The sequence below is a fragment of the Crinia signifera genome, chromosome 4 (assembly GCF_055691185.1).
Source record: "Crinia signifera chromosome 4, ASM5569118v1, whole genome shotgun sequence".
Lineage (NCBI taxonomy): Eukaryota > Metazoa > Chordata > Amphibia > Anura > Myobatrachidae > Crinia > Crinia signifera.
Window position 1 is genome coordinate 17,837,385 of NC_139220.1, and position 20,125 is coordinate 17,857,509.

At 51.2% G+C, this 20,125-nt stretch overlaps 1 protein-coding gene across 3 annotated transcripts in view; it reads left to right on the top strand.

The window, feature by feature from the left end:
* Positions 1 to 20,125, top strand: part of PRR5 (proline rich 5) — a 75,751-nt gene that overhangs the window by 16,876 nt on the left and 38,750 nt on the right. For all 3 annotated transcript variants that reach the window (XM_083181269.1, XM_083181266.1, XM_083181268.1), the window contains exon 2: positions 11,553 to 11,661. The gene's annotated coding sequence lies outside the window, so the exon portion shown is untranslated. The remainder of the gene's footprint in view (positions 1 to 11,552; positions 11,662 to 20,125) is intronic.

Consider the following 20,125-nt stretch of genomic DNA (forward strand, 5'->3'; position numbering starts at 1 on the left):
AATGGTCATGGCGGCCATTTTACAAGTGATTTCTGCAAAAGACCCCCCATGCCCACCTCTGATTAAATGTACAATACACCATGCATGGCTATGAGTAAAATGATTGAAATTTCTATGTAATGCGGAAATCGCCAGCTCGGAGTTGAAAAGGTTAGAATGGGTTTATCTCTCGCTCTCTGTCTGATATATTAAATAGTACCAAGATTAAGGGCAGCCCACCACTATAATGTATAATCTCTTGTAATAGGTCTGGCCGGGCTAGAAGGAGCCTAGTGTATGACAAATACCATAACAGATGGTAATCACTCCAGCCTGTCAACTAATAACAGTGAGAGACAAGATAAAAGGCCAGCCCAGATGTTCTTATTGGACAGACACACCGCCCATCGGCGCAAATAGCATTCCAGTGGTTTATTTTCCTGTATATACCTACAAGGGCCGATGCCGAGCGATGCCAGTGTAGCAAATCTTCTCTCATTTCTCGCTGCTCAGATATTGACCGTCCCTTTGTCTGACCCAACGGCATGCATGGTGGTATGTACAGATGAATGATCAGGGAACGTTGTTGAGGTGTTTGGTGGAAACCTCACTTCATAGAGAAGGGTCTAGTTTGGTACATGTACATGATAATGTCAGGACAGATGTTCAAGATGAGCAGAGATCCGAACGGCCAAGGTAGGCCACCACAGGCTGTGCCCCAAACCTCTTTCTGACCATCGATGACCTTGGTTGAGGTCTTCTTTGGTCAAACCTATCATTGCTGCCCCATCAGCCTGACCCATTAATTGTGACTTGATGGTATGATTTGGTCTATAAACAGATGAGGAACGTTCTTTGCCATGTGGTGAGGCTCATCTGACTTCTGGGAACTGTTTATAGTAAATCCCTTCCTGTATACACACAACGTTGAGTCACGGTGGCAGAAGGAAATAAAAAAGCATTTAATTTGTTTTATTGCTGGGGGTTTCCAGTAATCAGGGATACATAGCGCACAGCAAATTGCCTTGTCACAGACCCACCGGGCCATCTTCAGTGATGAAGTGGGCGGGATCCAGGAGGGTGGTCCGCCTGCCCGGTACTCCAGGAGAATACCCTGCAACCAATGAGATTATGTCTATCATTTTCTAGGATGCAACAGAGAAATGATATCATCTTATTGGTTGTTAATAGTAACATAACCTATTTTTCATTTCTGGAAGCTTTAGCTGATGTACTGTCTTACAACGTGTTGGTTAGCACAATATTGTCTATTAGTATTATTAATAATAATAATAATAATATTAGTGTGAGAATGGGCCAGATGTACTAAGCTCCAAAAGTGATAAAATGGAGAGTGATAAACAACCAGCCAATCAGCTCCTGCCTGACATTTTTCAAACACAGTTTGTGACATGGCAGGTAGGAGCTGATTGACTGGCTGTTTATCACTCTCCATTTTTTGAAGCATACTGCATCTGGCCCTTCATCTTTAACCCTTTCATTAATATCTTACTTGCTGAAGTCAGTGTGTAGGATATGGGACAGAAGGGTTTCGATTAGTAGTGCCCGCACACCCCTTAGTAACTAGTGAGTGGGGTCCATAAAATCACCAAATACACACTTACGTTACCCACGGATGTCACTAGCCTTGGTGACACATGCTGCAGGTGAGAGACTCCATATGTGCACTGCTAAAAGGGGTGTGACTTTATGGGAAGGGGTGTGTCCTCACATGGGGAACGTGGCCTCGCAACTCGGCCCTGTTTTAGTCACTCCGCCAGGCCCTAGAATTCAAATAGACTGACAATTTACCATGGGCTAATTAGTCCCCAGGACTATCCATTGAGCTCCGAAGTCAGCCGGCCACACCTGTTATACCACTTTTACACCAAAACTGACGGGTTGCAGTTGTTCCCTTTTACACCGGCGTCCCCTGGCATTATGCCGGGTAGGGGACGCCGGTGAATTTGGGCCCTGAGCCAGCGCTCGGAGATGACATCATCTCCAAGCACCGGGAAACCCACCGACCGTCACCCCCGCAGCGCCGCCTGACACCCCCACAATGATGACCGACATGCTGGGGGCAAGCCCAGCACCCAGGTAAGCTGCTGGGCTGCCCCCAGCCTCCGTGCGCCCCCAGCCTCCGTCCATGAGGTAAATAGATGTAGCAGACAGGCATCCATTCACCTCTGCTGCTGTCTGCATAGTACCGCAGACAGCAGCGGAGGCTGTACTTAGCCCCTGCCCAACCTCCAGACTGACCTCACTGCGCTGTGGTCCGGAGGTTGGGGCTCTCTGATTGGAGGAAATGGGTCCCTGGGTCGGATGACCCGGGTTACCCATTTACACGGCCCCTGACTCCGGGGAAGCCCCGTGTCCGACCCTGAACATTTGCTGGGTCAGACACCGGGTAACAGGACCCGGGTTATTTTTTTTATTTTTCCTTTTACACCAAGCCCCGGGCCGGACTGGAGCGGCAATAATCCGGGTCGCGGCTCTGGTGTAAAAGGGGTATTATAGGGGGTTTTTTTAGGGACCACAGCATGCTCCAGAAAAAAGTCAATGGAAAATAGCTTGTTGTCGTGGTCACAGCAACGAGATCAATTAGGACCGTAAACTTATTATGGATTTTATGAGGTAAATTTACTAAAACGGGAGTGCGATTGAAGATGGGATGTTGTCAGTAGCAACCAGATTCCATCTATTATCTTCTAGAAGGTACTAAATAAATAAGTAGATTCTGATTGGTTGCTAAGGGCAACATCCCATCTTCAATAGAACTCTCGTCTTACAAAATTTACCCCTATGGGGTGTATTCAATGACTTCTGCTCGCTGTGGCAGCGAGCAGTGCCGATAGCTCGTTGTCACAGCCTGCAGGATCTGTATTCAACTGACCCCCTGCACACGCCGTAGTAGCAACGGGGAAAAGGCGTGTGCGGCCACTAAAACAGCGAGGTTCACGGCTAAATGCAGCAGGCTCCCTGCATTACCCACGAGCCTCGCTGTTTGGGAGAATCCTCGCTGTCCTCTGACAGCGAGAATTCCCCCGGAACTTTGAATACGGTGAGCGGCCGATGTGGGGGTTAAATGGCGAGGGTCTCTTGTTTTTTGGCAATCCCAGTCATTTAACCCCATTGAATGTGTTTTCGCCTGCAAATAGATCATATTACTAGTACAACCAATTGAATCGTCCATTAAAAAATAAAAAAAAGGGCGCAAAAAAATTATTGGCTTGTTTTTTTTGTGGTTTAAAAAATGATCACGCCTAATTTAATCCCTTATTTTAGCCATTATTATTCCAAAATAAATCTGTATTGATTCTGTAGGAAAATAAGATCTGAATAATGCTGAAGCAGTGAAAAGTTTTTTATAGCCACAGTAACGTATGGAAATGTTTCTTTTGTGTGTGCCGAGCGCCGTCCTGTAGAGCTATATGTTGTTTATGGGAGGGGAGCGTATTGTATGTGCGTGGGAGACGAGAATAACAAAATCTTACAATCTGCTAGAACTTTGGCTACGTATAATGTGCAATATTAACATCAGAATTACTTCGTCCTGGGCATGAAAAGGAGACCCGGGGGGGAGGATTCATTACTTGTTTTGAATCACAAAGTTGGACCTCTGACGCATTTCACCTCTTCTTGGCCCACACTTGTGTGGTCACTAGGTGGCGCTGCTGCATTAATGTCTACAGGGAGATTTCTCTCTACCATAGAGTATGCAAAATAAAACGTTTAACATACAGCATAAATTATTGATAAATAACTTTTTAACAGCCCCTACCTTTACACACAGTACATGTCTCCTTTAGCAGTGTTGTGATGGTCACTTGCTGTCCCTAGATAACGCCAGGTTATAGGTTTCTGGGTTTAATTGTTTACCTGCCGTGGTAAACGTTTTAGGATTCCGGATCGCGTCTTATCACTGTTTGTTTTCGGAGATAATCTGTTCTTAGGAACAGATGGTGACAGCTGCGGGTTCCGTTATTTTAAAGGTAATGCCATGCTTGGTGCCAGGCTGGCAAGGTTGCTACAGCGTGCCAGGATATTTTGGTCACCAGTATTACTTGAAACTCAATATACTTTATAATACAGTAATACTACTTTCAGACCGCAAATGCCGTGTCACACACGGGGTTAGGACACGGGTCCCATCCCCAGAGCAACACGGCAATGCGGTCTGAAAGTTCCGACACCGACACGGCAAATTGCCGAGTCGGTGACGTCACAGGGGGCGGAGCTGGGCAGCGGTGCGTCATCGGGGGCTCTGGAGGAGGCAGTACTTGGAGCTGACAGTGCTGCCTCCTCCATACTGTGAACGGGACACGGGTCGCTCGACCCAGGCACCCGTTCACACTGCACTTGACACGGGTCATAGCCGTGTTCAACCCTGGTCATTACCAGGGTTGAACACCCGTGTTGCTCGACCCATGGTGGCCTTTTCAGACCGCACCTTGACCCGTGTTGGGGCCGTAAGAACACGGCAATAACCCGGGTCTAGAGTGCGGTCTGAAAGCGGTATAATTAACTGTTCTATTCAGTTTAGAAAGTCAAAGTTATATAATTGTATCTTCTATGCACTGTAAGGTGTATATTTACTAAGATGGGAGTTCTATTCAAGATGGGATGTTTCCCTTAGCAACCAATAAGATTTGATTATCTTTCTAGAAGTTTCTCAATAAATAAGAAGTTGTTATGGGCATCTTCAATAGAACAGTATACAGTCATTCATTCAACTCCATTTCGGTCGACATGCATTGGGTCGTCCACTGAAGGTTGACAGGACACCTGGAATATGTCGACATGAGTACGGTCAACAGGGTCTGGAGGTCAACACAAGCATTAGGTCGACAATGGGAAGGTTGACAGTCAAAATGTCAACTTGAGTTTTTCATGTTTTTTTCAAGCCAACATGTGTCGACGGGCAGTTTTTCACGCCCTACCGTCCACTAGGGCATTGTGGGAGAATAAAATAGTGCCCAAAGCATGGCGTGCTTAGGGAGTCATGCGAGGGGAACGCGGTACCCTTAGACGGTGTCCATGTCGACTGTGTCGACATTTCTGACAGAAGAAGTGTGACAAACTCATGTCGACATTTTGACTGTCGACCTTCCCATTGTAGACCTTCCCATTGTGTTGACATTCAGACCCTGTCGACCTTACCCATGTCAACCTATTTCAGGGGTGGACCTACTGCCTGTTGACCTTCAGCGGGCGACCCAATGACCCATACCCAATAGAACTCCCATCTTAGTAAATGTACCCGTATGGCTGGGCACACGCTTAAAAAGATTTGTCTGCCGACTCGACTTGACGCCGACAGAGCGGACTGTTGGGTAAGCTATGGACACCTACCACATGATCAAAACTGGATGGGCATTTAAATTTGTGATGCTAGTGTGGGCAACCCAAGTAACCAGGGTACAGGTGGTTGGCGGGTTTCCCGTACACACACGCCAATGTCATGATCCTGGAGGGCCAATCAGATCTGTCTTTGAGTGTTGTCCTGGCTTTCGCAGGGATCACCTGTACCTACCAGAAGTCGGGTATGTATCTGGCAGTACAATGACGATGCTAAGCCGTCAGTTTCTCTGTATGAGAGCGATACAGAACACACCCCCCTCCAGCGTCCAATCACGCCGTTATATAAAGGTTTGGCTTCGATATTTGTATTGTGCCTATTTTGCCAGTCTGTGCCCCTTTGCCATCCCAGGAATTTCCTATGTAATACGTTTATTTCCCCGGCTTGTTCTGTGCGCCTGAGGCTCCCTCATTATCACTCTGTTAAATACACACAGTATTACTGTACAGCTGTTAAAAATGTCAGAGTTGGAATAAAACTCTCTGGAGCGAGACACGGTATTATTAATACCAACGCCGGAATGTGACTCTGTATGTTAACACTTTCTCCAGCAGCTCGGTGATCCCGGCCTTGCGTCCTCTGGAAACCCCCCCCCCCCCCCAAGAAGCGTTCCGAAAGGGGGGTTCACTACCTTGCAGATTACTAAACGTATTTTGTTTGCTGTCGGATTCAGAGTTGATCACTGATCAGCAAATTTGCGGATCGAGTGATTATCGAAAGACATCGAATCCATCGCACATCGATAGAGGCAAAGACATCAGTCATTGGTTGCTAAACAATGACAAAAGGTGGACACAAGAAAAAGAACAACGTGTTAATTGTTGACACAGGGGAAGCTCGACAGGAGTTTTGTATGATTTTGTTTTTAAAAAAACCGACCATACATGTCGACCGTTTAACTGTACCGACTGTTTGGCAGTGTCAACCTTTTTCATGTGCCCTAATTACTGTCGATTTTTTAATCCACCCATCGAGAGGTACTGGGGGAATTTGGATAAGAGCAGATATTGGTCACGCCCATGCGCGCGGTACACTGTGCGCATGCCTTCTGGATGAACGGATCAAGCGAAGTCTAGCCTCCGCGGTCTGTATGCAGGGTGATTGACACCCGACGACCGTTTTGGGGCGGTAACACAGCGTTTGGGTAGGAATCTACTTCAGCGGCAAGCAGTTGGGCCCATTAACAGGGATTTAACAACTTTAGGTTGCCATGGGGACCAGGATCTATAGCAAAACACGAGTCTCTGAAACACTGCCATCTGCTGGCAGAGAGTGAAACTGCATCTCTTTCTCACACACATGCACAGACACAGGAGGTATCAGACTAGCTTTCGAAGCTTTTGCTTCGAGCGGGCTTGCTAGTAAGGAGTATATATACTTTAGTGCCTGGGAGGCCGTGCTTATAAAATCCCAATATAATTTGGTTTGAGAAGTAATAGAAGTGTAATTCCCATAATGCGCAGAGTTAGTGCTGTGTTATTTCTGTATAAAGGGGCCTTTTGTGTGATGCGATTACAGGATTATTGCACACGCTGCGTCTTAAAGCATTTGGATGCATTGTGAACATGTTACCAGAGCGGCAGGGGCCTAGTGATTCCACAGGCTCAGAATGGGGAGATTGCCGGGGGGGCCGGGAGGGTGGCCCGATTTTCAGGACCCTCCCGGCTATTCCGGGAGGGTAGGCAACCCTGGTTTGTATGCTTTTTCCATGATTTTTTATTCTTTGGAATTTTTTCACGATCCACATGGACTACAATGGTAAACCATGGCAAAGCGAGCCACGCAAGGGTACGCGCTAAAATATTTTGAGGTCGACATATGTCAACATCGACATAAAAAACTGATGGAAAATGTATGTTGACATGTCCATATGTCGACCGTAGTTATGTCACTGCTTGTGTCATCCCAGTGCATGTTGACTTTTTTGTCATGTCACCTATATATATGTGTAGACCATTTAGTCGACCTTTTCACTGTTGACACATTCGTGTCGACCCATTGATCCACACTCTAACTGGAGATTGACATTTTTGGACCTGATGCTCAGCCATAACTAATGATTCTCCCCCTTATGTCTACAGATCGCCATCGTTACGCTCACCATCGATGGTAAAACAGGAAATAACCATTAATGGTTTTAAACTGTGCAGTGCAGGACCATCAAGAACCCCTATTGCATCCCTATTGGTTCACCGGCTGGTCTGTGGGCCAATCAAAACTTATGGGCGGGTGCATTGGGCTCCATCTCTAAATAGGTGGATAAAAAAATAAAACATTGGGGGGAGGGTGCTCTGTCCCATCTATGGTGGAAAGCCATTGGTTCTCAACCATCGAAGGCAAAACGATCCAAAACCATCAATGGAAACTGCCATTTCCACGAGACGCTTTCTTAAAAATATATATTGGTTTGTAAAAATACAAGTTCTGGGGAGATACGTACTGGGATGGCGCAGTGGAGGGAGTATATGCCTATGCTGACCATAAAAAAATTATTGAAAGCTCTAGATACTTCTATAAAATTGATGCCAGCTGCGGCATATGTAGAACTTTTTGTTAACGTGTTGCATAGAACATACCTGACCCCGCATCGTCGATATCTGATGGGATCACTTACTAATCACTCATGTCTTCGATGTGGGACACAGGAGGCCCAGTTATACCATTGCATATGGAAATGCCCTGTGATAAGGAGTTTTTGGTTCCAGGTATGGACATATACGACACAGTACCTAGTTTCGGCTTTATGCTTGACCGCAGAATGGGCTATATTTGGAATTATGCCGGTAGGAACACGCATTACACAGGGAGTACATAAACTTTTGATAGTCATATCAGCAATTGCTAAGAAATGTATTTTACAAAATTGGGTACAGCCTAGAGCCCCCCCGTTTACTCTTTTTCTTAATAAATTACACCATGTATTCAAAATGGAGTGGCTAGAAACATCCCTGAAAAAAGACATAGATACGGGGAAATTTTTCAACACATGGGAAAGTTAATATTAACACCCAACCCAACACTCTAATGCTGCTTTCCCACTGCAGACCAGTTTAAAGTACTGGTAATCTTAAATGGTATTTAAAACGGTATTAGAATTCCCACTGCAGCAGATTACCGTATTAAATACCATTTAAGTACCATTCCCATTGCAGTGAACCGTGTAAAATGTAGAGTGCCTACCCCCCCACCCCCCCCCCCAGTGTTAAGAGTGCCTAATCCCTCCCCCCCCCAAGTGTAAAGAGTGCCTAACCCCCATACCTGCCCTGTGCCCCCACCTCCCCTCCCCTTGTACTTACCTGCACGGGGATGCAGAGCAGCGGGGGTCCATGCAGGGTACAGGCAGTCCCAGTGCCTGATGAGAACTAGTAGTTCTCACTTTGCGCATATGTAATGAGTGCACGTGCATAATAATGAGCCGCTCATTACATATGCGCATATGTAATGAGCGGCTCTTTATTATGCACGTGCACTCATTACACATGCACAAAGTGAGAACTACTAGTTCTCATCAGGCACTGGGACTGCCTGGAGGCTAAATAACCCATTCCCACTGCCTCTTAAACGTTATTTTAACGTGTAGGACTCTGCTTTAAAAACGGGTTGAAATACCATTTAGCTTTAAACGGTATTTCAACTCTGTCACTTTCCCACTGCAGCCTTAAAACGGTAAATTGCGCTGAAAATCGGCAATTTACCGTTTTTTAGCTGCAGTGGGAAAGGGGCATAAAAGAGCAGATTTGGAAATGCTTTCGGAACACATGTTGGTACGAAACACGTATGAACGCACAAGAGCCACCGATCGTCTTTGGGTGATTATTAAATAATACCAATAGTGTAAACGTTAAATTGGGCTTATTAAACTGTGAGGACAGTGATTGGAAATATATAACCGGAACCCCCATGCCACAGAGTGATACTCGACAGTCTTTTTCTGTTTTATTTATTCATTTTTTTGTTTCCTGTGTTTGTAAATTGTAACATGTGCAAAAATTTATTGTAGTGAATTTTTTGCAAAGCGCTTCAATAAAAGAAAATGAATGTAAAAAATAAATAAAAAAATTACAAGTTCTGGCAGATAGTTATTAATCTTACGTTTACACAGCAAGTTGTAGATGATGATCTAATGTTTCCCAAGGGGTGTGTTTTGAAGTCATTGACGCGGTCCCTTGAATTCCCTCCTGTGTATACATCCTGCGGGTCTCCCGGTCCCCTGTCTGTGCTCAGCATGTGCAGCGTTTGTAATGTCTCCTATAATTGTGGTTTGTAAGTTCTGAGTTTAATGCTGCAAGATAAAGCCGACCCAGACGTCTGTGCCGTCGTCCCCGTGCAGCTGCTGGTGTTACTTGGTGCTGCGCGATTCTTAGTCTGTATTGCTTTCTGTCATTTGCAGACTCACTTGTTTCGGGATGCGGTCATGTGGTCTACAGCAGTGATAGCCGACTCCAGTCCTCGAGAGCTACCAACAGTTACGTTTTCCAGGTCTCCAGTCACAAGTGAAGTAATTAGCTCCATCTGTGGATCATTTCTAATGTGTCAGTCAGTAATGAGTGCACCTGTGCCCAGCCAAGTGATCGAGAAAATGTGAACTGTTGGTAGCTCTCGAGGACTGGAGTTGGCTACCACTGGTCTACAGTATGATGGTCGACAGTCATTAGGTCGACACCATTAGGTCCACATGGGAAAATGTCGACATGGGTCTAAGTCGACATGGGAAAAAGTTTGAGATGGTTCTAGGTCGAAAGGTCGTTAGTTCGACAGGTCATTAGTTCGACAGTGTCTAGGTCAACAGTCAAAAGGTCGACATGGGGTTTTTCATTGTTTTTTGAGCTGACATGTGCCGACAGGCAGTATTTCATGCACCATCCACTAGGGCGTGGTGGGAGAATAAAATAGTGTGCCCGACACATAGCGAGCGGATGCAGTGCACTCTAAACTGTGTCCATGTCGACTGTGTTGACATCCAGGCCAAAAAACAGTTAAAAACCCCATGTTGACCTTTTTACTGTCAACCTAGTCATTGTCGAACTAATGACCTGTCGAACTAACAACCTGTCGAACTAATGACCTTTCGACCTAGAACCATGTCGACCTTTTACCAGGTTGACCTAGACCCATGTCGACATTTTTCCATGTCGACCTAATGGCTGTCGACCATCATGCTGTAGACCAAATGTAACCAAACCTTGTTTCTGTAAATGTACTAGTGAAACCCTTTGGCGGGACAGCCGAGGAGATGTTAGGCTCATCCTGGCAGTCAGGTGGCGCTGGTCAGATTCTAGTCTATTAATACCGTACATCACTGAATTATACTATTGCTGAGAAAGGCCGCTAAAGGTTAATATATGGCATACGTCACCCAGAGGTTTCCCAAAATAAGGTTGCAATGGGCCTAATTCAGATTGGATCACAGGACAGATTTGTTCTAAAAATGGACAAAACCATGCTGCACTGCAGGTGGGGCAGATGTAACATGTGCAGAGAGAGTTAGACTTCGGTGAGTTATTTTGTTTCTGTGCAGGGTAAATACTGCCTGCTTTATTTTGACCCTGCAATTAAGATTTCATTTTGCACACACCCCATCCAAATCTAACTCTCACTCTGCACCTGTACACACGGACGACAGGAGCTTTGTGCTGAACGTCACTGATCCCCCAGATCGCTCAGCGCACAGCGCCGCAACAGTGATGTGCGCTTAGCGATCTGTCACCTTCCATTTTCTCAATAGTGGTCTCCATAGTGACCCCGCCCCCGCACGCTGTGCAAGAATGCGAATGGATGCGGGCGCAGAGGAGAAGTCATTTGATGGTTACTTGCAATCGAAGGATTTCTCCCAGGAATCACTCGTCAGCTCAATTACTAACCAGTGATAAAAGCCAATCAGCTCCCAACTGTTATGTGCTCATCTCCTTACTTCAGCTGATTGGCTGGGCTCTATGACTGCAGTGCATGCGCAGTTATGCGATAATGGCCCATCTCTGTAAATATCGCCATTGCATACATCTCTGATGCATAATTCCTGACATATACACCACCGTCCAGTAGGTGGAGCTCTTACCATTCAACATCTGTTCGGCTGCTAATGGTCCTGTAATTAGTATGGGCACTACTGCAACCTATATCAGCTCCCTATAGTGACCCGTATATAGTGTTTACTTTGCAAACTCCTAAACGTTTGTACGAGAATTTTATATTTCTTATTTACCTTTTGCAGATTTTCCTTCAGATCAGATGTGAGTCCTCTGTCCTGTGGGACCCAGCTGCCCTGGGTGGCGCAGACGTATTGTAAATACCCTGATTTGACGTCCTGGTGATTTCATAAGGTAGGTTCAGGTCCATGTAGCAGATATATATATTAATTAGATGCTCAAGGACAGCATTAGATGAATGAAATTATGTTCCTGTTAAATAGTCGCCATTGATTATAGTGGTCAGAGTTCCAGGCCTGGGGAGGGGGTAAAAGAGGCAGCTGTCTAGGGAGCTGCGGGATGTACAGATCGCAAAGTGATGAGCCACGTCCCAGGAACAGCCATCACCTTCCCTCATCATTCCTAGCCACGTCCCGGGAACAGCCATCACCTTTCCTCATCGTTCCTAGCCACGTCCCAGGAACAGCCATCACTTTTCCTCATTCCTAGCCACTTCCCGGGAACAGCCATCACTATTCCTCATCATTCCTAGCCACGTCCCAGGAACAGCCATCACTTTTCCTCATCATTCCTAGCCACGTCCCAGGAACAGCCATCACTTTTCCTCATCATTCCTAACCACGCCCCGGGAACAGCCATCAACTTTCCCTCATCATTTCTAGCCACGTCCCGGGAACAGCCATCACTTTTCTTCATCATTCCTAGCCAAGTCCTGGGAACAGCCATCACCTTTCCTCATCGTTCCTAGCCACGTCCCAGGAACAGCCATCACTTTTCCTCATTCCTAGCCACTTCCCGGGAACAGCCATCACTATTTCTCATCATTCCTAGCCACTTCCCAGGAACAGCCATCACTTTTCCTCATCATTTCTATCCACGTCCCGGGAACAGCCATCACTTTTCCCTCATCATTCCTAGCCACGTCCCGGAAACAGCCATCACTTTTCCTCATCATTTCTATCCACGTCCTGGGAACAGCCATCACTTTTCTTCATCATTCCTAGACACGTCCCAAGAACAGCCATCACTTTTCCCTGGGATCAGCCATCACTTTTCCTCATCATTCCTAGCCACGTCCCACGAACAGCCATCACTTTTCCTCATCATTCCTAGCCACGCCCCGGGAACAGCCATCAACTTTCCCTCATCATTTCTAGCCACGTCCCGGGAACAGCCATCACTTTTCCCTCATCATTCCTAGCCACGTCCCGGAAACAGCCATCACTTTTCCTCATCATTTCTATCCACGTCCTGGGAACAGCCATCACTTTTCCCTCATCATTCCTAGCCACGTCCCGGAAACAGCCATCTCTTTTCCTCATCATTCCTAGCCAAGTCTTGGGAACAGCCATCACTTTTCCTCATCATTTCTATCCACGTCCTGGGAACAGCCATCACTTTTCTTCATCATTCCTAGACACGTCCCAAGAACAGCCATCACTTTTCCTCATCATTCCTAGCCACGTCCCGGGATTAGGCATCACTTTTCCTCATCATTCCTAGCCACGTCCCGGGATTAGGCATCACTTTTCCTCATCATTCCTAGCCACGTCCTGGGATTAGGCATCACTTTTCCTCATCATTCCTAGCCACGTCCCGGGATTAGGCATCACTTTTCCTCATCATTCCTAGCCACGTCCCGGGATTAGGCATCACTTTTCCTCATCATTCCTAGCCACGTCCCAGGATTAGGCATCACTTTTTCTCCTCATTCCTAGCCACGTCCCGGGATCAGCCATCACACATGCGGTGCGATGTGATCAGGACCCAGTTCAAAAAGTATGTGCAGAACTTACTTTTTGGACTGTACGATGGGATGCCCGCGCGGGTCGCGCATCGCACAGCAAAAACGCACTGTGTATGGGCACCTTTAGAATGTGATGGTAGATAAGAACCACTTGGCCCTTATATTCAGCCTTATTTTTTGGATTGTGGGAGTGAACCGGAGTACCCGGAGGAAGCCCACGCAAGCACAGGGAGAATATACAAACTACACACAACCCCTAATGACTAGGCATTTAGCAGTTTTCCATCAGCTTAATTGGACCACCCCCCTGTCTTCAGCCAAACCCAGGATGTCTGCATTGACAAGTGCTGGAGCTGTGTCTGGAGAAAGCTGGGCAAGGTAGTCGGGATATTAACCCTTAATGCCCCGATAACTACCACTGTGTTCTACCCCAAGGCAGAGAAAATAATAAACGTTCATGTTTTATAACTTAAAAGTGCATTGTGAGACCAGAAAGTGAAGGTTGCAGGAGGGCGTATACAACCCACGGCCAGAAAGCTATATGAAAGGTGGAAAAAAGCCCTTGAAATTGTATCGCTACAGAGGAAATATGTAATATTATCATATTATTTATGTATTCAGATGTTACGTTCCTCATGTTGTTACTGTTTTCAGTTTATTGGTGTTATTAATTGTGTGTGATGTGTTGCATATGTTTGTTTTTTAAAAAACATGTTAGTCCCTGTGTATCCCTTCTCTAGCTGCGTCCCTGTGTTCCCCTCCTCTAGCTCTGTCCCTGTGTTCCCCTCCACTAGCTGCGTCCCTGTGTTCCCCTAATCTAGCTGCATCCCTGTGTTCCCCTCCTCTAGCTGCGTCCCTGTGTTCCCCTCCTCTAGCTGCGTCCCTGTGTTCCCTCCTCTAGCTGCGTCCCTGTGTTCCCCTCCTCTAGCTGCGTCCCTGTGTTCCCTCCTCTAGATGCGTCCCCGTGTTCCCCCCCTCTAGCTGCGTCCCTGTGTTCCCCTCCTCTAGCTGCGTCCCTGTGTCCCCTCCTCTAGCTGCGTCCCTGTGTTCCCTCCTCTAGCTGCGTCCCTGTGTTCCCTCCTCTAGCTGCGTCCCTGTGTTCCCTCCTCTAGCTGCGTCCCTGTGTCCCCTCCTCTAGCTGCGTCCCTGTGTTCCCTTCTCTAGCTGCGTCCCTGTGTTCCCTCCTCTAGCTGCGTCCCTGTGTTCCCTCCTCTAGCTGCGTCTCTGTGTTCCCCTCCTCTAGCTGCGTCCCTGTGTTCCCTCCTCTAGCTGCGTCCCTGTGTTCCCTCCTCTAGCTGCGTCCCTGTGTTCCCTCCTCTAGCTGCGTCCCTGTGTTCCGCTCCTCTAGCTGCGTCCCTGTGTTCCCCCCTCTAGCTGCGTCCCTGTGTTCCCTCCTCTAGCTGCGTCCCTGTGTTCCCCTCCTCTAGCTGCGTCCCTGTGTTCCGCTCCTATAGCTGCGTCCCTGTGTTCCGCTCCTCTAGCTGCATCCCTGTGTTCCGCTCCTCTAGCTGCGTCCCTGTGTTCCGCTCCTCTAGCTGCGTCCCTGTGTTCCCTCCTCTAGCTGCGTCTCTGTGTTCCCCTCCTCTAGCTGCGTCCCTGTGACCCCCTCCTCTAGCTGCGTCCCTGTGTTCCCCTCCTCTAGCTGCGTCCCTGTGTTCCCTCCTCTAGCTGCGTCCCTGTGTTCCCTCCTCTAGCTGCATCCCTGTGTTCCCCTCCTCTAGCTGCATCCCTGTGTTCACTCTAGCTGCATCCCTGTGCCCCCCCCCTCTATCTGTGTCCCTGTGTTCCCTCCTCTAGCTGCGTCCCTGTGTATCCCTTCTCTAGCTGCGTCCCTGTGTCCCCTCCTCTAGCTGCGTCCCTGTGTATCCCTTCTCTAGCTGCGTCCCTGTGTTCCAACCTCTAGCTGCATCCCTGTGACCCCTCCTCTAGCTGCGTCCCTGTGTTCCCTCCTCTAGCTGCGTCCCTGTGTTCCCTCCTCTAGCTGCATCCCTGTGACCCCCTCCTCTAGCTGCGTCCCTGTGTTCCCCTCCTCTAGCTGCGTCCCTGTGTTCCCCTCCTCTAGCTGCGTCCCTGTGTTCCCTCCTCTAGCTGCGTCCCTGTGTTCCCTCCTCTAGCTGCATCCCTGTGTTCCCCTCCTCTAGCTGCGTCCCTGTGTTCCCTCCTCTAGCTGCGTCCCTGTGACCCCCTCCTCTAGCTGCGTCCCTGTGTTCCCCTCCTCTAGCTGCATCCCTGTGACCCCCTCCTCTAGCTGCGTCCCTGTGTTCCCCTCCTCTAGCTGCATCCCTGTGTTCCCCTCCTCTAGCTGCGTCCCTGTGTTCCCTCCTCTAGCTGCGTCCCTGTGTTCCCTCCTCTAGCTGCGTCCCTGTGTTCCCTCCTCTAGCTGCGTCCCTGTGACCCCCTCCTCTAGCTGCGTCCCTGTGTTCCCCTCCTCTAGCTGCATCCCTGTGACCCCCTCCTCTAGCTGCGTCCCTGTGTCCCCTCCTCTAGCTGCATCCCTGTGTTCCCCTCCTCTAGCTGCGTCCCTGTGTTCCCTCCTCTAGCTGCGTCCCTGTGTTCCCTCCTCTAGCTGCGTCCCTGTGTTCCCCTCCTCTAGCTGCGTCCCTGTGTTCCCTCCTCTAGCTGCGTCCCTGTGACCCCCTCCTCTAGCTGCGTCCCTGTGTTCCCCTCCTCTAGCTGCATCCCTGTGACCCCCTCCTCTAGCTGCGTCCCTGTGTTCCCCTCCTCTAGCTGCATCCCTGTGTTCCCCTCCTCTAGCTGCGTCCCTGTGTTCCCTCCTCTAGCTGCGTCCCTGTGTTCTCTCCTCTAGCTGCGTCCCTGTGACCCCCTCCTCTAGCTGCGTCCCTGTGTTCCCTCCTCTAGCTGCGTCCCTGTGACCCCCTCCTCTAGCTGCGTCCCTGTGTTCCCCTCCTCTAGCTGCATCCCTGTGACCCCCTCCTCTAGCTGCGTCCCTGTGTTCCCCTCCTCTAGCTGCGTCCCTGTGTTCCCCTCCTCTAGCTGCATCCCTGTGACCCCCTCCTCTAGCTGCGTCCCTGTGTTCCCCTCCTCTAGCTGCATCCCTGTGTTCCCCTCCTCTAGCTGCGTCCCTGTGTTCCCTCCTCTAGCTGCGTCCCTGTGTTCTCTCCTCTAGCTGCGTCCCTGTGACCCCCTCCTCTAGCTGCGTCCCTGTGTTCCCTCCTCTAGCTGCGTCCCTGTGACCCCCTCCTCTAGCTGCGTCCCTGTGTTCCCCTCCTCTAGCTGCATCCCTGTGACCCCCTCCTCTAGCTGCGTCCCTGTGTTCCCCTCCTCTAGCTGCGTCCCTGTGTTCCCTCCTCTAGCTGCATCCCTGTGTTCCCCTCCTCTAGCTGCGTCCCTGTGTTCCCTCCTCTAGCTGCGTCCCTGTGTTCCCTCCTCTAGCTGCATCCCTGTGTTCCCCTCCTCTAGCTGCGTCCCTGTGTTCCCCTCCTCTAGCTGCGTCCCTGTGTTCCCCTCCTCTAGCTCTGTCCCTGTGTTCCCCTCCTCTAGCTGCGTCCCTGTGTTCCCCTCCTCTAGCTCTGTCCCTGTGTTCCCCTCCTCTAGCTGCGTCCCTGTGTTCCCTCCTCTAGCTGCGTCCCTGTGTTCCCTCCTCTAGCTGCGTCCCTGTGTTCCCCTCCTCTAGCTGCGTCCCTGTGTTCCCTTCTCTAGCTGCATCCCTGTGTTCCCCTCCTCTAGCTGTGTCCCTGTGTTCCCCTCCTCTAGCTGCGTCCCTGTGTTCCCCTCCTCTAGCTGCGTCCCTGTGTTCCCTCCTCTAGCTGCGTCCCTGTGTTCCCCTCCTCTAGCTGCGTCCCTGTGTTCCCTCCTCTAGCTGCGTCCCTGTGTTCCCCCCCTCTAGCTGCGTCCCTGTGACCCCCTCCTCTAGCTGCGTCCCTGTGTTCCCCTCCTCTAGCTGCGTCCCCGTGTTCCCCTCCTCTAGCTGCGTCCCTGTGTTCCCCTCCTCTAGCTGCGTCCCTGTGTTCCCCTCCTCTAGCTGCGTCCCTGTGTTCCCTCCTCTAGCTCCGTCCCTGTGTTCTCCCCCTCTAGCTGCGTCCCTGTGACCCCCTCCTCTAGCTGCGTCCCTGTGTTCCCCTCCTCTAGCTGCGTCCCCGTGTTCCCCTCCTCTAGCTGCGTCCCTGTGTTCCCCTCCTCTAGCTGCGTCCCTGTGTTCCCCGCCTCTAGCTGCGTCCCTGTGTTCCCCTCCTCTAGCTGCGTCCCTGTGTTCCCCTCCTCTAGCTGCGTCCCTGTGTTCCCCTCCTTTAGCTGCGTCCCTGTGTTCCCCTCCTCTAGCTGCGTCCCTGTGTTCCCCTCCTCTAGCTGCGTCCCCGTGTTCCCCTCCTCTAGCTGCGTCCCTGTGTTCCCCTCCTCTAGCTGCGTCCCTGTGTTCCCCGCCTCTAGCTGCGTCCCCGTGTTCCCCTCCTCTAGCTGCGTCCCTGTGTTCCCCTCCTCTAGCTGCGTCCCTGTGTTCCCCTCCTCTAGCTGCGTCCCTGTGTTCCCTCTAGCTGCATCCCCGTGTTCCCCTCCTCTAGCTGCATCCCCGTGTTCCCCTCCTCTAGCTGCGACCCCGTGTTCCCCTCCTCTAGCTGCGACCCCGTGTTCCCCTCCTCTAGCTGCGTCCCTGTGTCCCCTCCTCTAGCTGCGTCCCTGTGTTCCCTCCTCTAGCTGCGTCCCTGTGTTCCCCTCCTCTAGCTGTGTCCCTGTGTCCCCTCCTCTAGCTGCGTCCCTGTGTCCCCTCCTCTAGCTGCGTCCCTGTGTTCCAGCCCCTCTAGCTGCGTCCCTGTGTTCCCCTCCTCTAGCTGCATCCCCGTGTTCCCCTCCTCTAGCTGCGTCCCTGTGTTCCCCTCCTCTAGTTGCGTCCCTGTGTCCCCTCCTCTAGCTGCGTCCCTGTGTTCCCCTCCTCTAGCTGCGTCCCTGTGTTCCCCTCCTCTAGCTGCATCCCTGTGTCCCCTCCTCTAGCTGCATCCCTGTGTCCCCTCCTCTAGCTGCATCCCTGTGTTCCCTCCTCTAGCTGCGTCCCCGTGTTCCCTCCTCTAGCTGCGTCCCTGTGTTCCCCTCCTCTAGCTGCATCCCTGTGTTCCCCTCCTCTAGCTGCGTCCCTGTGTTCCCCTCCTCTAGCTGTGACCCTGTGTTCCCCTCCTCTAGCTGCGTCCCTGTGTTCCCCTCCTCTAGCTGCGTCCCCGTGTTCCCCTCCTCTAGCTGCGTCCCTGTGTTCCCCTCCTCTAGCTGCGTCCCTGTGTTCCCCTCCTCTAGCTGCGTCCCCGTGTTCCCCTCTTCTAGCTGCGTCCCTGTGTTCCCCTCCTCTAGCTGCGTCCCTGTGTTCCCCTCCTCTAGCTGCGTCCCTGTGTTCCCCTCCTCTAGCTGCGTCCCTGTGTCCCCTCCTCTAGCTGCGTCCCCGTGTTCCCCTCTTCTAGCTGCGTCCCTGTGTCCCCTCCTCTAGCTGCGTCCCTGTGTCCCCTCCTCTAGCTGCGTCCCCGTGTTCCCCTCTTCTAGCTGCGTCCCTGTGTTCCCCTCCTCTAGCTGCGTCCCCATGTTCCCCTCCTCTAGCTGCGTCCCTGTGTTCCCCTCCTCTAGCTGCATCCCTGTGTTCCCCTCCTCTAGCTGCGTCCCTGTGTTCCCCTCCTCTAGCTGCGTCCCCGTGTTCCCCTCCTCTAGCTGCGTCCCTGTGTTCCCTCCTCTAGCTGCGTCCCCGTGTTCCCCCCTCTAGCTGCGTCCCTGTGTTCCCCCCCTCTAGCTGCGTCCCTGTGTTCCCCTCCTCTAGCTGTGTCCCTGTGTTCCCCTCCTCTAGCTGCGTCCCCGTGTTCCCCTCCTCTAGCTGCGTCCCTGTGTCCCCTCCTCTAGCTGCGTCCCCGTGTTCCCCTCTTCTAGCTGCGTCCCTGTGTCCCCTCCTCTAGCTGCGTCCCTGTGTTCCCCCCCTCTAGCTGCGTCCCTGTGTTCCCCTCCTCTAGCTGCGTCCCTGTGTTCCCCTCCTCTAGCTGCGTCCCTGTGTTCCCACCCCTAGCTGCGTCCCTGTGTCCCCTCCTCTAGCTGCGTCCCCGTGTTCCCCTCTTCTAGCTGCGTCCCTGTGTCCCCTCCTCTAGCTGTGTCCCTGTGTTCCCCCCCTCTAGCTGCGTCCCTGTGTTCCCCTCCTCTAGCTGCGTCCCTGTGTTCCCCTCCTCTAGCTGCGTCCCTGTGTTCCCTCCTCTAGCTGCGTCCCTGTGTTCCCCTCCTCTAGCTGCGTCCCCATGTTCCCCTCCTCTAGCTGTGTCCCTGTGTTCCAGCCCCTCTAGCTGCGTCCCTGTGTTCCTCTCCTCTAGCTGCATCCCTGTGTTCCCCCCCTCTAGCTGCGTCCCTGTGTTCCTCTCCTCTAGCTGCATCCCTGTGTTCCCCTCCTCTAGCTGCATCCCTGTGTTCCCCGCCTCTAGCTGCGTCCCTGTGTTCCCCTCCTCTAGCTGCGTCCCTGTGTCCCCTCCTCTAGCTGCGTCCCTGTGTTCCCCTCCTCTAGCTGCGTCCCCATGTTCCCCTCCTCTAGCTGCGTCCCTGTGTTCCCCTCCTCTAGCTGCGTCCCTGTGTTCCCCTCCTGTAGCTGCGTCCCTGTGTTCCCCTCCTCTAGCTGCGTCCCTGTGTTCCCCTCCTCTAGCTGCGTCCCTGTGTATCCCTCCTCTAGCTGCGTCCCTGTGTTCCCCTCCTCTAGCTGCATCCCTGTGTTCCCCTCCTCTAGCTGCGTCCCTGTGTCCCCTCCTCTAGCTGCGTCCCCGTGTTCCCCTCTTCTAGCTGCGTCCCTGTGTCCCCTCCTCTAGCTGTGTCCCTGTGTTCCCCCCCTCTAGCTGCGTCCCTGTGTTCCCCTCCTCTAGCTGCGTCCCTGTGTTCCCCTCCTCTAGCTGCGTCCCTGTGTTCCCTCCTCTAGCTGTGTCCCTGTGTTCCAGC